This window comes from Pongo abelii, chromosome 12 (assembly GCF_028885655.2).
Source record: "Pongo abelii isolate AG06213 chromosome 12, NHGRI_mPonAbe1-v2.0_pri, whole genome shotgun sequence".
In the NCBI taxonomy this organism is placed as follows: Eukaryota; Metazoa; Chordata; class Mammalia; order Primates; family Hominidae; genus Pongo; species Pongo abelii.
Window position 1 is genome coordinate 12,814,513 of NC_071997.2, and position 22,056 is coordinate 12,836,568.

Genomic DNA, 22,056 nt, shown 5'->3' on the forward strand with positions numbered 1-22,056 from the left:
ATTACATTCCATTCAAAGTTGCATTCAATTCCATTCCACGTTCCATTCCATTCCATTCCAATTTTCTTTCCATTCCATTCTATTGCATTCCACGTTCCATTCCAATCCATCCCTCATTCCATCCACCTTCCATTCCACATTCCTTTCCGTTGCATTAAACATCCCATTCCATTCCACATTCCATTCCACATTATATTGCTTTCCATTCCACAGTCCATTCCATTGCATTCCACATTCCATTGCATTCCATTCCATTCCATTCCACATTCCATTCCTTTCCATTCCACATTCCATTAAATTCCATTTCAAATTCCATTCCATTCCATTCCATTCTAATCCATTCCATTCCATTCTATTCCATTCCACATTCCATTGCATTCCAATCCACATTCCATTCCATTGCATTCCATTCCGTATTCCAGTCCATTCCATTCAATGATACATTCCACTTTCCGTTCCGCATTCCTTTCCATTCTATTCCACATTCCATGCCACATGCCATTCCATTCCATTCCAAATTCCATCCCACATTCTATTCCATTCCATTCCACATTTCATTGCGTTATAATCCATGTTACATTCCATTCCATTACTCATTCCATTCCACATTCAATTCCACATTACTTTCCGTTCCATTCAACATTCCATTACATATTCTATTCCATTCCACTCCACATTCCTATCCACATTCCATTCCGCATTCAATTCCACATTCCATTCTATTGCATTCCTCATTCCATTACACATTCCATTACATTCCATTCCGCATTCCATTCCAAAGAGCATTCCATTCCATTACATTCCAAATTTCATTCCACATTCCATTCCATTCAACCTTCCATTCCACATTCCATTCCACATTGTATTCCACATTCCCTTGTACATCTCATTCCACTCCATTCCACTTTCCATTCCACATTCCATTGAATTCCATTCCAAATTCCATTCCATTCCATTCCACATTCTATTCCACATTCCTTTCCAATCCATTCCACATTTCATTCCATTCCCTTCCACATTCCATTACATTCCATTCCACATTCCATTCCATTCCATTCCTTTCCACATTCCATTCCACATTCTGTTCTATTCCATGTTCCATTCCACATTCCACTGAACATTCCATTTCATGTTACACCCCACATTCCATTACATTCCATTCCACATTCTATTCCACATTCCATTATATTCCACTCCACATTCCTTTCCATTCCATTGGACATTCCATTCCATTCCATTCCACATTCCATTCCACATTCCATTCCACATTCCATTCCATTCCAGTTTCCATTCCACATTCCATTTCACATTTCATTCCATTACACGTTACATTCCCCTTTCCATTCCACATTCCATTCCACGTTACATTCCATTTCATTCAACGCTCCATTCCACATTCCTTTCCATTCCATTCCACATTGCATTCCACATTCGATTCCACAACTGATTCCACATTGCATTCTATTCCACATTCCATTTCACATTTCATTCCACATTCCCCTCCCTTACACATTCCATTCCACGATCCTTTCCACATTTCATTCCATAACATTCCACGTTCCATTCCACATTCCATTCCACTCCATTCCACATTCCATTCCATTGCATTCCACATTGCATTCCACATCATTTCCATTCCATTCCATATTCCATTCCACATTCCTCTCCATTCCATTTCGTTTTCCATTGCATTGCATTCCATTCCATTCCATTCCATTCCACATTCCATTCCATTCTATTCCGTTCCACATTCCATTCCATTCCATTCCGTTCCACATTCCATTCCACATTCCATTCCATTCTTTCCACCTTCCGTTCCACATTCCACTCCAATCCTTTTCAGATTCCATTGCATGCCATTCCATTCCATTCAACATTACATTCCAATTCCATTCCAGGTTCCATTCCAAGTTACCTTCCACGTTCCATTCCACGTTCCATTCCACATTTCATTCCATTCCATTTCATATTTTTTTCCACATTCCATTGCATTCCATCCCACACTCCTTTCCACATCCCATTGCATTCTATTCAACATTCCATTCCATTTTATTCCATATTCCATTCCATTGCATTCCATATTCCATTCCATTCCGTTCCATTCCACATTCCATTCCAATCAATTCCACATTGCATTCCATTCCATTCCATATTCCAATCCACATTCTTTTGCATTGCTTTACACATTCCATTCCACATTCCATTCCATTGCATTCCACATTCCATTGCACTTTCCTTTCCATTTCATTCCACATTCCAGTCCTTTCCATTCCATTCCACCTTCCATACCCTTCCATTCCATTGCATTCCATTCCATTCCACAATCCATTCCAATCCATTGCAATCTAATTTCCATTCTATTCCCTTCCAAATTCCATGCCATTCAATTTCATTTAATTACACATTCCATTCCATTCCATTCCACATTCCATTCCACATTCCATTCCATTGTATTCTACATTCCGTTTTGTTGCATTACACATTCCAATCCACATTCCATAACATTCCATTCCACATTCCTTCCACATTAAATTCCACATTCCATTGCATTTCATTAAACATTCCATTCCATTCCACCTTCAATTCCACTTTATATTACATTAAATTCCACAGTCCATTCCATTCCTTTTCACATTCAATTCCATTCCATACCACATTCCATTCCATTGCTTTACACATTGCATTCCACATTCCATATCATTCCATTCCACGTTCCATTCCACTTTCCATTCCACATTCCATTACTCATTTTATTCCATTCCATTTCATATTCCATTCCACTTTCCATTCCATTCCATTCCACATTCCATTCCACATTCCGTTCCATTCCATTCCACATTCCATTCCACTGCATTCCACATTCCATTCCATTTCATTCCAATCCACATTCCATTTCATTCAATCCCACATTCAATTCCTCTGCATTCCACATTCAATTCCATTCCATTCCATTCCATTCTATATTCCATTCCAATCAATTCCACATTGAATTCCATTCCATTCCATGTTCCATTCCATATTCCTTTCCATTGCATTCCACATTCCATTCCACTTTCCATTCCATTGCATTCCTTACTACATTCCACTGCATTCCATTGTACATTCCATACCATTCCATTCCACATTCCATTCTGTTCCACTCCATTACACATTCCATTGCATTCCATTCCATATTCCATTCCATTCCGTTCCACAATGTATTCCACATTCCATTCCACTTCACAATATATTCCACATTCCATTCCATTCCACGTTCCATTCCACATTCCATTCCACATTCCATTCCATTCCACGTTCCATTCCACTTTGCATTCAACATTTCAATCCATTCCATTCTACGTTCCATTACGCATTCCATTCCATTCAATTCCACATTCAATTCCATTCCGTTCCCCATTCCATTCCATTCCTTACCATTCCACAATCCATTTCACGTTCAATTCCATTCCAAGTTTCTTTCAACGTTCCATTACACATTCTATTCCATTCCACGTTCCATTCTACTTTCCATTCCACGTTCCATTCCACATGCCATTGCATTCTATTCAACGTTCCATTCCACATTCCCTTTCATTCCATTCCACATTCTATTCCATTTCTGTCCAGATTCCATTCCACATTCCATTTCCTTCCGTTCCACATTCCATTCCATTCCATTCCTCATTGCATTCCACATTCCATTCCATTCCTTTACACTATCCATTCAATTTCATTCCACATTCCATTCCACATTCCATTCCATTCCATTCCACTTTCCATTCCACATTCTATTCCACATTGCATTGCATTCCATTCCATTCCATTCCACATTCCATTCCATTCCATTCCACTTTCCATTCCACATTCAATTCTGCATTGCATTGCATTCCTTTCCATTCCACATTTCATTCCTTTCTATTCCACAATCCATTCCACATTCCATTCCTTTCCATTCCACATTACTTTCCACGTTCCTTTCAACATTCCATTCCACATTCCATTCCAAGTTCCATTCCATTCCATTCCACATACAATTCCATTCAATTCCGCGTTCCATTCCACGTTCTATTCCACTTTCCATACCACATTCCATTCCATTCCATTGCATTCCACATTCCATTCCATTCCTTTCCGCATTCCAGTCCACATTCCATTTTATTCCATTCTGCTTTCCCTTCCTCATTCCAATCCTTTCCTTTCCACATTCCATTCCACAATCCTTTCCATTCCATTCTGCATTCCATTCCACTCTATTCCACTTTCCATTGCATTCCACATTCAATTCCATTCCATTCCACATTCCTTTGAATTTCGTTGCACATTGCCTTCCATTCCATTCCACTTTCCACTCCTTTCCATTTCCCATAGGATTCATCATTCCATTCCATTCCATTCTACATTCCATTATGCATTCCATTCCATTCCATTCCACATTGCATTCCATTCTATTCCACATTCCATTCAACATTCCATACCACGTTCCATTCCATGTTCCATTCCACATTTCTTTCCACGTTCCATTCTACGTTGCTTTCCACGTTCCATTTCACGTACCATTCCACATTCCATTTCTCGTTCCTTCCCACGTTCCATTCCATTCCATTCCAAAATACATTCCACATTCCATTCCATTCCAATCCACGTTGGATTCCTCTCTACATTCCAATCCATTCCACATTCCATTCCACATTCCATTCCATTCTATTCCACATTGCATTCCATTCCATTAAACATTCTTTTCCATTCCATTCCACACTCATTTCCATTCCATTCCACTTTCCGTTCCATTCCATTCCATTCCATTCCATTATGCATTCCACAATCCATTCCATTTCATTGCATTCCACATTTCATTCCATTCCATTCCACATTGCATTCCATTCCATTCCATTCCACATTCCATACCATTTCATTCGGCAATCCGTTCCATTCCTTTCCAAATTCCATTCCACTTCATTCGGCATTCCATTCCATTCCATTCCAGATTCCATTCCATTCCATTCCGTATTCCATTCCATTCCATTCTATTGCATTACACATTCCATTACATTCCATAGCATTCCATTCCACATTCCCTTCCACATTCCATTCCATTCCTTTCTACATTCCATTCCATTCCAATCCGCATTCCATTCCATTCCATTACACATTCCATTCCATTCCATTCCACTTTCCATTCCATGTTCTCTTCCACATTCCATTCCACATTCCATTCCATCTCTCTTTCCACGTTACATTCCACGTTTGATTCCTCTTTCCATTACTCATTCCATTCCACAATCCATTGCATTCCATTTCACATTCTATTCCACGTACCCTTGCATTCCTTCCCACAATGCATTCCACATTGCAATCCCTTCAGTTCCACATTCCATTCCATCATCCATTCCACTATCTTTTCCACGTTCCATTCCACGTTCTACTGCAGTTTCCAGTCCACTTTCCATTCCATGATCCATTCCACATTGCATTCCATTCCAATCCATTCTTCTTTCCGTTTGGCATTCCTTTCCATTCCATTCCATTCCACATTCCATTCCACACCATTCCACATTGCATTCCATTGCAAATCAAATTCCATTCAATTCCATTCAAAATACAATTCCATTCCATACCACATTCCATTCCATTCCATTCAACATTGCATTGAATTGCAATCCAAATTCCATTCAATTCCATTCAAAATACCATTCAATACCATTCCACATTCCATTCCATATTCCATTCCATTCCATTCCACCTTCGATTCCACATTCCATTCCGTTGCTTTCCAAATTCCATTCCATTCCATTCCATTCCACAATCCATTCCACATTCCATTCCATTCCACCTTCCATTCCACATTCCATTCCACATTTCATTTCATTACACACTCCATTCCACTTTCCATTCCATATTCCTTTCCATTCCATTCCATTCCACGTTCCATTCCAGATTCCATTTAATTCCATTCCACATTCCAAACCACCATCCATTCCACATTCCACTACTTTCCACGTTCCATTCCACTCCATTCCACGTTCCATTCCACATTCCATACCACATTCCATTCCATTCCATGGTCCATTCCACGTTCCATTCCATGTTCCATTCCACATTGCATTCCTTTCTATTCCGTGTTCCATTCCACATTGTATTCCATTCCATTCCCCAATGCATTTTAGTCCATTCCACTTTCCATTCCACATTCCTTTCCATTCCATACAACATTCCATTCCACATTCCATTTCATTTCATTCCACTTTCCATTCCACATTCCATTCCATTCCATTCAGCTTTCCATTCCAGATTCTATTATACAATCTGTTCCGCTTTCCATTCCATCCCATTCCACAATCCATTCCGCATTCAATTCCATTGCATTCCACATTGCACTGCATTCCATTCCATTCCATTCCACATTCCATTCCACTATACCTTCCATTCCATTCCACAATCAATTACACGCTTCAGTACATTCCATTCGATTTCATACAACATTGCATTCCACATTCCATTCCATTCCATTTCACATTCCATTGCATCCATTCCATTCCATTCCACATTCCATTCCTTATTCCATTCCATTCCTTTCCACAATCCATTCCACTTTCCATTCCATTCCATTCCACTCCACTCCATTCCACATTCCATTCCAAATTCCGTTCCGCAATCCATTCCACATTCCATTCCATTGCATTCCACATTCCATTCAACCATTCGTTCCATTCCATTCCACTTTCCATTACAATCCATTCCACATTACATTCGACATTCCATTCCATTCCATTCCACATTCCATTCCATTCCGTTCTGCAATCAATTCCACATTCCATTCAAATTTCCATGACATTCCTTTCCACATAACATTCCGTTCAATTTCTCATTCTATTCCACATTCTATTCCATTTGATTACACATTCAAATACATTCCATTCCGCATTCTATTCCACATCTCATTCCATTTAATTCCACATTCCATTGCACTTTACATTACACATTCCAATCCACATTCCATTCCATTCCATTCCATTTCATTCCACATTTCCTTCCAGATTCCATTCCTTTCCATATTCCATTCCATTCCATACCACATTGCATTTCATTCCATTCCATATTCTGTTCTATTCCATTCCACATTGCATTCCATTCCATTCCATATTCTATTCTATTCTATTCCACATTCCCTACCATTCCATTCCACTTTCCTTTCCATTCTATTCCACTTTCCATTCCACATTCCATTCCAGATTCCCTTCCCTTTCATTCCATTCCACATTCCATTCCATTCCATTCCACATTCCATTCCAAATTCCATTACATTGCATATTCCATTCCATTCCATTCCACATTGCATTCCATTCCATTCCATATTCCATTCCATTACATTCCACATTCCATTCCATTTCATTCCATATTCCATTCCATTCTATTCCACGTTCCATTACACAGTCAATTCCACATTCCATTCCATTCCATTTCAAATTCCATTCCACATTCCATTCCACATTCCATTCCATTCCATTCTGTTCCACATTCCATTCCATTTCATTCTACATTCTATACCCTTCCATTCCAGATTGCATTCCATTCAATTCCATTCCACATTCCATTCCATATTCCATTCCATTCCACGTTCCATTCCACATTCCATTACACATTCGATTCTACGTTCCATTCCACATTCCATTCCATTCCATTCCTCATACCATTACCCATTCCATTCAATTCCATTCCACATTCCATTCCATATTCCATTCCATTCCATTTCACATTCTATTCCACTTTCCATTGAATTCCGTTGCACATTCCACTCTATTCTATTCCACATTCCATTCCACATTCCATTCCACTGCAATCCATATTCCATTCCACATTCCATTCCATTCCATTCCACATGGCATTTCATTCCATTTCGCATTTCATTTCATTCCATTCCACATCATATTCAATTCCATTCCACATTCCATTCCATTGCATTCCACATTCCATTCCATTCAATTCCATATTCCATTCCATTCCACGTTCCTTTCCACTTTCCACTCCAAGTTACTTTCCATATTTAATTGCATGCCATTCCACATTCCACTCCACATTCCATTCCATTCCTTTTCACTTTCCATTCCATTTCATTCCACATTCCATTTAACATTCCATTCCATTCCATTCCACATTGCATTCCACAATCTATTCCACATACCATTACAATCCTCATTACATTCCTCTGCATTCCTCTTTACATTCCGCATTCACTTCCACATTAAATTCCTTTCCACATTCCATTCCCCATTCCATTCCTCGTTTCATTTCACATTCCGTTCCATTCCACTCCACGTTCCATTCCACATTCCATTATGTTCTATTCCACATTCCATTCCACAATCCATTTCACAATGCATTCCACATTCCAATACATTCGTCGTTCCATTCCACTGCATTGCACTTTTCATTCCACATTCCATTCCACTTTCCATTCCATTCCACCTTCCATTCCCCATTGCATTCCACATTCCATTCCCCATTCCATTCCACGTTCCATTCCACATTCCATTCCACTCCACTCCATGTTCCCTTCCACATTCCATTCCTTTCCGTTCCACATTCCTCTCCATGTCATTCCACATTCCATTCCAAATTCCATTCCATTCCATTCAACATTCCATTCCACAATCAATCCCACAATCCATTGCACATTCCATTCCAATCAACGTTCCATTCCACATTGCATTCCACATTCAATTCCATTCCACGTTCCTTTCCACATTCCATTCCATTCTATTCCACATTCCATTACACATTCCATTCATTTCCATTCCACATTCCATTCCATATTCCTTTACATTCCATTCCACGTTCCATTCCACGTTACATTCCATTCCATTCCACATTCCATTCCACATTATATTCCATTCCATTGCACATTCCTTTCCATTCCATTCCAAACTCCATTCCAATCCATTCCACATTCCATTCCATTCCATTCCATTTCACGTTCCCTTCCATTCCATTCCACATTTCTTTCCGTTCCATTCTACATTCCGTTCCACGTTCCTTTCCATTCCATTCCACATTCCATTCCACGATCCGTTCTACGTTTCCTTACACGTTCCATTCCAAGTTCCATTCCGCGTTGCATTCGACTTTCCATTCCATAACATTTCATGTTCCATTCCGCGTTTCATTCGACTTTCCAGTCCGTAACATTTCACGTTCTATTCCACGTTCCATTCCACTCCATTCTACATTCCATGCCACATTCCATTCAATTCCATTCCATATTCCATTCGACATTCCATTCCATTCCATTCCATTCCACATTCAATTCCATTCCATTTCACATTACATTCCACATTCCATTGCATTCCATTCCATTCCACATTCCAATCCATTCCATTCCACATTACATTCCTCTTTCCATTCTCCAATATATTCCACATTCCATTCCATTCCACGTTCCATTCCCATTCCATTCCACATTCCATTCCACAATCCATTCCATTTTCTATTCCAGATTCCGTTCCACAATCCAATCCACGTTCCATTCCATTCCATTCCACTTTCAATTCCACGATCCATTCCACATTCCTTTCCACGTTCCATTCCATTCCATTCCAAGTTACATTCCACGTTCCTTTCCATTAAATTCCACGTTCCATTCCACATTCCATTGCACATTCCATTCCACGTTCCTTTCCGTTCGATTCCACTTTCCATTCCACTTTCCATTCCATTCCGTTACACGTTCCATTCCACATTCCATTGCACATTGCATTCCACATTCCTTTCCACATTCCATTCAACTTTCCATTCCATGTTCCATTCCACGTCCCGTTCCATTCCATTCCATGTTCCATTACACATTCCATTCCATTCCTTTCCACCATCCATTGCACATTCCATTACCAGGTTCCAATGCACATTCCATTCCACTCCATTCCACTTTCTATTCCACATTCCATTCCGTTCTATTCTACGTTGTATTACACATACTATTCCATTCCATTCCACAATCCATTCCACATTCCATTCCACGTTCCGTTCCACTTTCCATTTCATTCCATTCCATGATACATTCCACATTCCATTTCATTCCATAATGCCTTCCATTCCACATTCCATTCCATATTCCTTTCCACATTCCATTCCGTTTAATTCCACATTCCTCTCCACATTCCATTCCACATTCCATTCCTCATTCTATTCCGCATTGCTCTCCACATTCCATTCCATTCCATTACACATTCCATTACACATTCCATTCCATTCCACATTATATTCCAATTTCCCTTCCACATTCTATTCCATTCCAATCCAGATTGCTTTCCACATTCCATTCCATTCCATTCCACATTCCATTCCACTTTCCATTCCACATTCTCTTCCACATTCCATTCCATTAAATTCCATATTCCAGTCAAAATTCCGTTCCATTCCATTAAACATTCTATTCCACATTCAATTCCAAATTCCATGCCATTCCATTCAACATTCCATTCCACGTTCCATTCCACATTCCATTTCATTCCATTCCATGATACATTCCATATTCCTTTCTGTTCCATAACACGTTCCATTCAACATTCCATTCCATATTCCTTTCCAAATTCCATTCCGTTCAATTCCACATGCCACTCCACATTCCATTCCAGATTCCATTCCTCATTCCGCATTGCAGTCCGCATTCCATTGCATTCCAATACACATTCCATTCCATTCCATTCCACATTCTATTCCAATTTCCTTTCCACATTCTATTCCATTACAATCCAGATTCCTTTCGACGTTCCATTCCATTCCATTCCACATTCCATTCCACATTCCATTCCACTTTCCATTCCACATTCCGTACCACGTTCCATTCCATTAAATTCGACATTCCAGTCAACATTCCGTTCCATTCCATTAAACAACCTATTCCACATTCCATTCCAAATTCCATTCCATTAAATTCCACATTCCATTCCATTGCATTCCACATTCCATTCCATTCCATTCCACATTCCATTACAAATTCCATTGCATTCCATTCAATAGTCCATTCCACATTCCATTCCATTCCTTTCGACATTCCATTCCACATTCCATTTCTCTTTCCCTTCTACATACAATTACATTGGTATCCACGTTCCACTTCTTTCCATTCCACGTTCCATTTCATTTCATTCCACGTTACAATTCATTGCATTTCAAATTCGATTCCACGTTCCATTTCACATTCCATTCCATTCCATTCCATTGTATTCCACATTCCATTCCATTCCAATCCACATGCCATTCCATTTCACATTCCATTCCATTCCATTCCATTGCATATTCCAATCCCTTGCGTTCCACCTTCCATTCAATACCATTCAACATTTCATTCCACTTTCCATTCTTTTAAAATCTATTCCACATTCCATTCTGCTCCATTCCACATTGCATTCCACATTCCATTCCACATTCCATTCCAATTCATTCCACATTCCATTCCATTCCATTCCATTCCATTCCATTCCACATTCCATTCTTTTCCAGTCCACATTCCTTTCCATTCCATTCCACATTCCATTCCATTCCAGTCCACTTTCATTACATTCCATTCCACATTCCATTCCATTCCATTCTACTTTCTATTCTACCTTCCATTCCATTCTATTCTATTCCACTTTCCATTGCATTCCATTCTATTCCACATTCCATTTCTCTCCATTACACATTCCATTCTATTCCATTCCACATTCCATTCCACTTTCCATTCCACGATCCTCTCTATGATCCATTGCATTCCATTCCACATTCCATTCCATTCCATTCCACATTCCATTCCACATTCCATTCCCTTCCATTCCACATTCCATTCCATTCCATTCTACATTCCACTCCACATTCCTTTCCACATTCCTTTCCTTTCCACATTCCATTTCACATTCCTTTCAACACTCCATTCCATTCCATTCCACATACCTGTCCACTTTGCATTCCATTCCATTCCACATTCCATTCCATTCCATTCCACATTCCACGTTCCATTCCAAGTTCCATTCCAAGTTCATTCCATTCAATTCCACGTTGCATTCCACTTTCCAGTCCATTGCATTCCATTCCACATTCCATTCCATTCCATTTCACTTTCCATTCCACATTGCATTCCACATTCCATTCCACATTCCATTCACCATTCAATTCCACATTCCATTCCATATTCCATTTCTTTCCATTCCACATTGCATTCCACATTCCATTCCATTCCACTTTCCATTCCATTCTATTCCACATTCCATTGCACATTCCATTCCATTCCATTCCACATTCCATTACTTTCCATTCCACATTCCATTCCATTGTACATTCCATTGCATTCCACATTCCATTCCATTCCATTCCAAATTCCATTCACTTCCATTCCATTCAATTGCACATTCCATTTCACATTCCATTCCATTCAATTGCACATTCCATTACACATTCCATTCCCTTCCATTAAAAATTTCATTACATACCATTCCAATCCATTCCACTCCACATTCCATTATATTCCATTCCATTCCACCTTGCACTCCATTCCTTATTCCATTCCATATTCCATTTCATTCCACATTCCATTCCATTCCATTCCACGTTCCATTCCATTCCATTCCATTCCAATCCACATTCCATTCAATTTCATTCCATTCCTCATTCCATTCCTTTCCATTCCATTCCACATTCCATTCCATATTCCATTCCATTCCATTCCACCTTCCACTCCACATTCCATTCCACATTTCATTCCTTTCCATTCCACATGCCTTTCCACATTCCATTCCATTCCATTCCTCATTCATTCCACAATCCATTCCACTCCATTCCACATTCTGTACCACATTGCATTCCATTCCATTGTACATTCCATTCCTTTTCATTCCACATTCCGTACCACATTCCATTCCATTCCATTCCACATTCCATTTAGTAACATTCGACATTCAATTCCACATTCCATTCCACTTTCCATTCCATTCCACTCCACGTTCCCTTCAACATTCCATTAGGCATTCCATTCCACGTTCCATTCCGCGTTCCCTTCCATTCCTTTCCACTTTCCATTCCATTCCACTCCACGTTCCCTTCAACATTCCATTAGGCATTCCATTCCACGTTCCATTCCGCGTTCCCTTCCATTCCTTTCCACTTTCCATTCCAAGTTCTATTTCATTCCATTCCCCATTCCATTCCATTTTATTCCCCATTCCATTCCATTCCATTCCCCATTCCATTCCATTCCATTCCACGTTACCTTTCACTTTCCATTCCACGTTCCATTCCACGTTCCATTCCTTTCCATTCCACTTTCCATTTCATTCAATTCCACGTTCTATTTCATTCCATTCCACGTTCCATTCCACATTCCTTTTGACATGCCATTCCACCTTGCATTCCATTCCATTCCGTTCAATTCCATTCCACATTCCATTCCATTCCATTCCAATTCACCTTCCATTCAATTCCACGTTCCATTCCATTCCATTATATTCGAGTCCAAATCCTATTCCATACCATTCCGCCTTCCATTCCTTTCCATTCCACATTCCGTTCCTTTCCATTCCACATTCCATTCTATTCAATTCCACATTCCATTCCATTCCATTCCTTTTCATTCCACATTCCCTACCATGGCATTCCATTCCACATTGCATTCCTTTACATTCCACATTCCATTTCTTTCCATTCCACACTGCAATCCTTTTGATTCCACATTCTGTTTCATTCCATTCCATTCCCTTCCACATTCCTTTCCACATTCTATTCCCTTTCATTCCACATTCCTTTCCATTCCATTCCACATTACTTTCCATTAAATTCCATTCCATTGAAGATTTCATTCAACATTCTACTCCCTTCCATTCCACATTCCATTCCATTCCCTTCCACATTCCATTCCACACTTCATTCTCTTCCATTCCACATTCCATTCCATTCCAATCCACATTCCATTCAACGTTCCCTTCCACTTTCCATCCCACTTTCCATTCCATTCCATTCGGCATTCCATACCACTCCTTTCCATTCCTTTCCTGATTCCTTTCCATTCTACTTCACTTTCTATTCCACATTCCATTCCATTCCATTCCACATTCCATTCCATGCCACTGCACATTCCATTCCTTTCCATTCTACATTTCATTCCACATTCCATTCCACGTTTAATTCCATTCCATTCCACGTTGCATTGCACGTTCCATTCCACATTCCATTCCACTTTCCATGCAATTCCATTCCACGTTCCATAACACATTCCATTCCACGTTCCATACCACATTCCATTCCATTCCATTCCCAGTTCCATTCCACACTCCATTCCTCTTTCCATTCCATGCTCCATTCCACATTCCATTCCATGTTCAATTCCAGATTCTATTGCAAGTTACATTCCACGTTCCATTCCATTCCATTCCAGGTTCCACTCCACATTGCATTCCACTTTACATTCCACATTCCATTTCACATTCCATTCCGTTCCATTCCACGTTGCATTCCACAATCCTTTCCACATTCCATTCCATTCCATTCCACATTTCATTACACGTGTAATTCGATTTCATTCCACATTCCATTCCACATTGCATTCCATTCAAGTCCACATTCTAATTGACTTTCCAGTTCATTCCATTCCACATTCGATTCCATTCCAGTCCACATTCCATTCCACATTTCATTCCACCTTTCATTCCATTCCATTCCACGTAACATTCCACCTTCCATTCCAGAATCGATTCCATATTCCACTGCATTCCATTCTACATTCCATTCCATATTGCACTCCATTCCTATCCACATTCCATTCCACATTCAATTCCATTCCATTCCACATTCCACTCCACTCAATTCCACGTTCCATTCCATTCAATTCCACGTTCCTTTCCACATTCCATTCCACATTCCATTCCTAGTTCCTGTCCACATTCCATTACACATTCCATTCTACGTTCCATTCGACTTTCCATTCCAACCCTTTCCACGGTCCATTCCACTTTCCATTCCATTCCGTTTCATTTTCCATTCCATTCAATTCCATATTCCATTCCATTCAATGCGACATTCCATTCCATACCATTCCTCATTCCATTCCATACCATTCCTTTCCTCTTTCGATTCCATTCCATTCCACATTCCATTCCTTTCCATTTCGTTCCATTCCATTCCATTCCATTCGACATTCCAGACCATTCCGTTGCATTCCACATTCCATTCCACAGTCCATTCCACATTCTATTCCACATTCCATTCCATTCCATTCCGCGTTCCATTCCATTCCATTCCATTCCATTACACATTCCATTCCACATTCCATTCCCTTTTATTCCACATTCCATTCCACATTCCATTCCACGTTCCATTCCACTTTCCATTCCACGTTCCATTCCATTCCAATCCATTCCATTCCATTCCATTCCATTCCTTTCCATTACACATATCATTCCACATCCCATTCCCTTCCATTCCACATTCCATTCTATTCCCTTCCACTTTCCATTCCACTTTCCATTCCACGTTCCATTCCACTTTCCATTCCACGTTCCATTCCACGTTCCATTCCATTCCATTGAACTCCATTCGATTCTATTCCATTCCAGTCCATTGCACTCTGGATATCTTTGCATTCCATTCCAAATTTTATTCGATATTCCATTCCATTCCATTCCACTTTTATTCCATTCCATTCCACATTCCACTCGGCATTCTATTCCATTCCATTCCACATCCCATTCCACATTGTGTTGCATTCCATTCCACATGCCATTCCACTTTCCATTCCACATGCCATTCCAATCCATTCCACGTTCCATTTCATTTTCCATTCCACAGTCTATTCCACATTCCATTACACGTTCCATTCCATTCCTTTCCACGTTTCACTCCACTTTCCATTCCTTTACATTCCACGTTCCCTTCCACTATCCATTGCACATTCCCTTCCACGTTCCATTCCATTTCATTCCATTCCACATTCCATTCCACTCCATTCCACATACCATTCCACACTCCATTCTGTTACATTTCATTCCATTCTACGTTTAATTCCATATTCCATTCCATTCAATTCCACATTCCACTCCATTGAATTCCACATTGCATTCCATTCCACATTCCAGACCATTCCGTTCCATTCCACATTCCATTCCACAGTCCATTCCACATTCTATTCCACATTCCATTGCATTCCATTCCGCTTTCCATTCCATTCCATTCCATTCCATTACTCATTCCATTCCCTTCTATTCTACATTCCATTCCACATTCCATTCCACGTTCCATTCCACTTTCCATTCCACGTTCCATTCCATTCCATTCCATTCCATTCCATTCCATTCCATTCCTTTCCATTACACATATCATTCCACATCCCATTCCCTTCCATTCCACATTCTATTCTATTCCCTTCCACTTTCCATTCCACGTTCCATTCCACTTTCTATTCCACCTTCCATTCCACCTTCCTTTCCATTCCATTGAACTCCATTCGATTCTATTCCATTCCAGTCCATTGCACTCTGGGTATCTTTGCATTCCATTCCAAATATTATTCGACATTCCATTCCATTCCATTCCACTTTGTTTTCCATTCCATTCCACATTCCACTCGGCATTCTATTCCATTCCATTCCACATCCCATTCCACATTGTGTTGCATTCCATTCCACATGCTATTCCACTTTCCATTCCATATGCCATTCCAATCAGTTCCACGTTCCATTTCATTTTCCATTCCACAGTCTATTCCACATTCCATTACACGTTCCATTCCATTCCTTTCCACGTTTCACTCCACTTTCCATTCCTTTACATTCCACGTTCCCTTCCACTATGCATTGCGCATTCCCTTCCACGTTCCATTCCATTTCATTCCATTCCACATTCCATTCCACTCCATTCCACATACCATTCCACACTCCATTCTGTTACATTTCATTCCATTCTACGTTCAATTCCACATTCCATTCCATATTCCATTCCACATTCCATTCCATTCCATTCCACATTCCATTCCATTCCATTCCACATTGCATTCCATTCCATTCCATTCAACATTGTATTCCATTCCATTCCATTCCAAATGCCATTCCACCTTCCATTCCATTCCACATTACATTCCGCATATCATTCCACATTCCATTCCACGTTCCATTCCACATTCCATAGCACATTTCATTCCACGTTCCATTCCGCATTCCATTCCATTCCATTCCACATTCCATTGCATTCCATTCCACATATGATACCGCATTCCATTAAATTATATTCCACATTACATTCCACATTCCATTCAATTCCATTCCTTATTGCTTTCCATTCCATTCCACATTGCATTCCATTCCAATCCACATTCAATTTCATTCCTTTTCACATTCCATTGCATTATATTTCATTCAACATTGCATTTGATTCCAATCAACTTTCCATTACGTTCCATTTCATTCAACGTTGCATGCTATTCCAATCCACATTCCATTCCATTCCATTCCACATTCCATTCTTTTCCAATACATTGCATTCCATTCCATTCCTTTCTACATTCCACTCCATTACATTCCATTCTGCATTCCTTTGCATTCCATTCCGCATTCCATCCCGTTCCGTTCCATATTCCGTTCCATTCCATTCCATTCAACATTACATTCCATTCCAATCCACGTTCAATTCCGTTCCATTTCACATTCTATTCCATTCAATGCCATTCCTTTCCATTCCACATTGCATTCCATACCAATCCACATTTCATTCCACATTCCATTCCACATTCCATTCCATTCCATTCCATTGCATATTCCATTCCCTTCCATTCCACATTCCGTTCCATTCCAGATTCCTTTCCATTCCATTCCACTTTCCAGTCATTTCTATTCCACATTCCCTTACTTTCCATTACGCTTTCCATTCCATTCCATTCCACAATAAATTGCACATTCCATTACACTTTCCATTCCGCAATCTATTCCACATTCCATTCCACTTTCCAATCCACTTTCCATTCCACGTTCCATTCCACGTTCCAGTCCACTTTCCATTCCATTCCATTCCACGTTCCATTCCACATTCCATTCCATTCCATTCTACATTCCATTCCATTCCATTCCACATTCCATTCCAAAGACTGCATTCCACTTTCCATTCCAAATTCCATTTCACATTCCATTCCATTCTACGTTCCATTTCACATTCCATTCCATTACGTTCCACATTCCTTTCAACTTTCCATTCGATTGCATTCCACATTCCTTTCCAAATTCCATTCCATTGCATTTCATATTCCATTCCACATTACTTTCCATTCCAATCCACATTCAATTCCAGATTCCTTTCCGTTCCATTCCACTTCCCATTCCACATTCCCTTCCGTTCCATTCCACGTTCATTTCCATTCCATTCCCCTTTCCATTCCATTCCTAGGCATTCCATTCCATATTCCATTCCATTTCATTCCATTCCATATTCCATTCCATTCCATTGCACAATCCATCCTACATTCCATTTCATTCCATTCCACATTCCGTTCAATTGCATATCACATTCCATTCCATTTCTTTTCACATTCGATTCCATTGCATCCGATTCCAGTCCACCTTCCATTCCATTCTATTCCACATTCCATTCCATTCCATTCCATTCCATTCCACATTACATTCAATTCCATTTCACATTCGATTCCACAATCAATTCCGTTCCATTCCATATTCCATTCCACATTCCATTCATCTTCATTCCACATTTCATGCAACATTCCATTTCACCTTCCATTCAATTTCATTCGACATTCCAATCCATTCCATTACAAGTTCATTTCCATTCCGTTCCACGTTCCATTCCATTCCATTCCACATTCCATTTCACATTCCATTCCATTCCTCGATTCCACATTCCATTCCAATCCATTCCACATACCATTCTATTCCATTACCCGTTCTATTCCATTCTATTCCATTCCCTTCCATTCCACATTCCACACCACGTTACATTCCACATTCCATTCCACTTTCCATTACCCATTCCTTTCTACGTTCCTTTCCACGTTGAATACCACGTTCCATTCCTTTCCATTCCGTATTCCATTCCATTCCATTCCACTTTCCGTTCCATTGCATTCCATATTCCTTTCCAGATTACATTCAATTCCATTCCACATTCCATTCCATTGCAATCCACATTCCATTCCATTACATTCCACTTTCCGTTCCATTTCATTCCACATTCCAATCCATTCGCTTTCCATTCGATTCCATTCCACATTCCGTTCCATTCCTTTCCACATTCCATTCCATTCCACATTCCATTCCAGTCCATTTCACATTCTTTCCACTTTCAATTCCATTCCATTCCTCAATCCATTCCTTTCCAATACATTGCATTCCATTCCATTCCATTCCATTTCACATTCCACTCCTCTCCATTTCTTTCCACATTCCTTTTCATTCCATTCCACATTTCATTCCACATTCCTTTCCATTCCATTCCACATTGCATTCGCATCCACTCCATTCCATTCCACATTCCTTTCCATTCCATTTCACATTCGATTCCACATTCCATTGCATTCCATTCCATGCTCAATTCCATATTTCATTCCACTTTCCAGTCCGCATTAGATTGCATTACTTTCCACATGCATTCCATTCCAAATTCCATTCCATTCCATTCCACGATCCCTTCCATTGCATTCCACGTCCCATTCCGCATTCCATTCCATTCCACATTCCATTCTATTTCATTCCACCTTCCATTCCACGTTTCATTCCATTCTATTCCACATTCCGTTCAATTCCATTCCATTCCAGATTCCGTTCCGTTCCATTCAACGTTGTATTCCATTCCATTTCATGTTCCATTGCATTCCATTCCACATTCCATTCTACATTCCATTTCATTCCATTCCATATCATTCCATCCCTTTCCAGATTCCATTCAATATTCCATTCCATTCCAGATTACGTTCCACATTCCATTCCATTCCATTCCATCTTCCATTCAACTTTCCGTTCCACATTCCATTCCACATTCCATTCCACATTCCATTGCACACTCCATTCCATTCCATTCCACGTTACAATCAATTCCAGAACATTTTCTATTCCATTCATTCCACAATCCATTCCACATTCCTTTCCACTTTCAATCACACGTTCCATTACATGTTCCATTCCACTTTTCATTTCATTCCATTTCACGTTCTATTAAACTTTCCATTCCAAGTTCCATTCCACATTTCATTCCATTTCACGTTCTATTAAACTTTCCATTCCACGTTCCATTCCACATTTCATTCCATTCCATTTCATACTCCATTCCACATTCCATTCCATTCCATTCCATTCCTTTCCACTTTCCATTCTATTCCATTCCATGTTCCATTCCATTCCATTACATGTTCCATTCCTTCCCATTCCACGTTCCATTCCACATTCCATTCCATTCCATTCCATTCCACTGTCCATTCCATTCCATTTCACATTCCATTCCACATTCCATTCCACCTTCCATTCCATTCCATATTCCATTCTACATTCCATTCCGTTCCATTCCACATTCCAATCCATTGTATTCCACATTCCATTCCATTTAGTTCCACTTTCTCTTCTACATTTCATCCCATTTCATTGCACATTCCATTCAATTGCATACCACATTCCATTCCTTTCCATTTCACATTTAATTGCATTCAATTCCATTCCATTCCACATTCCATTCGATTCCATTCCACATTCCATTCCATTCCATTTCAATCCAAATTCCATTCCATTCCATTCCATTACACATTTTATTCCAATCCATTACATTCCATTACACTTTCCATTCCACATTCTGTTCCATTCCATTTCAGATTCGATTCGACATTCCATTCCATTCCATTCCACCTTCCATTCCACCTTACTCTCTACATTCCATTCCACCCCATTCCACATTCCATTCCCTATTTCATTCCACATTCCATTCCATTGCATTCCACATTCCATTTTATTCCATTCCACGTTCCATTCCATTCCATTCCACGTTCTAATCCAGTCCATTCCACGTTCCATTCAACATTCCATTCCTTTATATATTCCATTATATTACATTACACTTCCATTCCATATTCCATTCCATTGCATTCCACACTGTATTCCATTTCACATTCCATTCTTTTCCATTCCACATTCCATTCCATTCCACATTCCATTCCATTCCATTCCACTTTCCATTCCATTCCATACACCTTCCAATCCATTCCATTCCATTCCATTCCATTCCACTTTCCATTCCATTCCATACACCTTCCAGTCCATTCCATTCCATTCCATTCCACTCCATTCCACATTCCTTTCCATTCCGTTCCGTATTCTAATCCAGTTTCCATTCCATTTCATTCCACGTTCCATTACATTTAATTCCACATTCGTTTCCATTCAATTCTACATTTCATTCAGCTCCAATCCATTCAAGTCCTCATTCCATTCAATTCCATTCCTTTCCAAGCTATATTCCATTTCATTCCAGTCCACATTCCACTCCATTCCATCCCATTCAGTTCCACATTCCATTTCAGTACATTCCACGTTCCATTCCATTCCTTTCCACATTCCATTCCATATTAAATTCCATTCCATATTCCATTCCATTGCATTCTATTCGAAATTCCATTCCATTCCATTCTACATTCCATTCCATAGAAATCCATTCCATTCTACATTTCATGCGACTCCAGTTTCCATTCCATTCCATTCCGCATTCCATTTCACCCTCGATTCCATTCCGTTCCACATTACTATCCACATTCCATTCCACATTCAATTTGTTTCCATTCCATTCCACGTTCCATTCCATTCCATTGCACCTTCCATTCCTTTCCATTCCACGTTCCATTCCACATTCCATTCCGTTCCTTTCATTACACATTCCATTCCATTCCATACCTCATTCCATTTCATTACGTATTCTAACCCATTCCACTTCCCATTCCATTCCATTCAATGTTCCATTCAACGTTCCATTCCATTCCTTTCCTTGTTCAATTCCACATTCCATTCCTTTCCATTCCACGTTACATTCCATTCCATTCCACATTCCATTGCACATTCCATTCCATTCGATTCCTTTCAACAT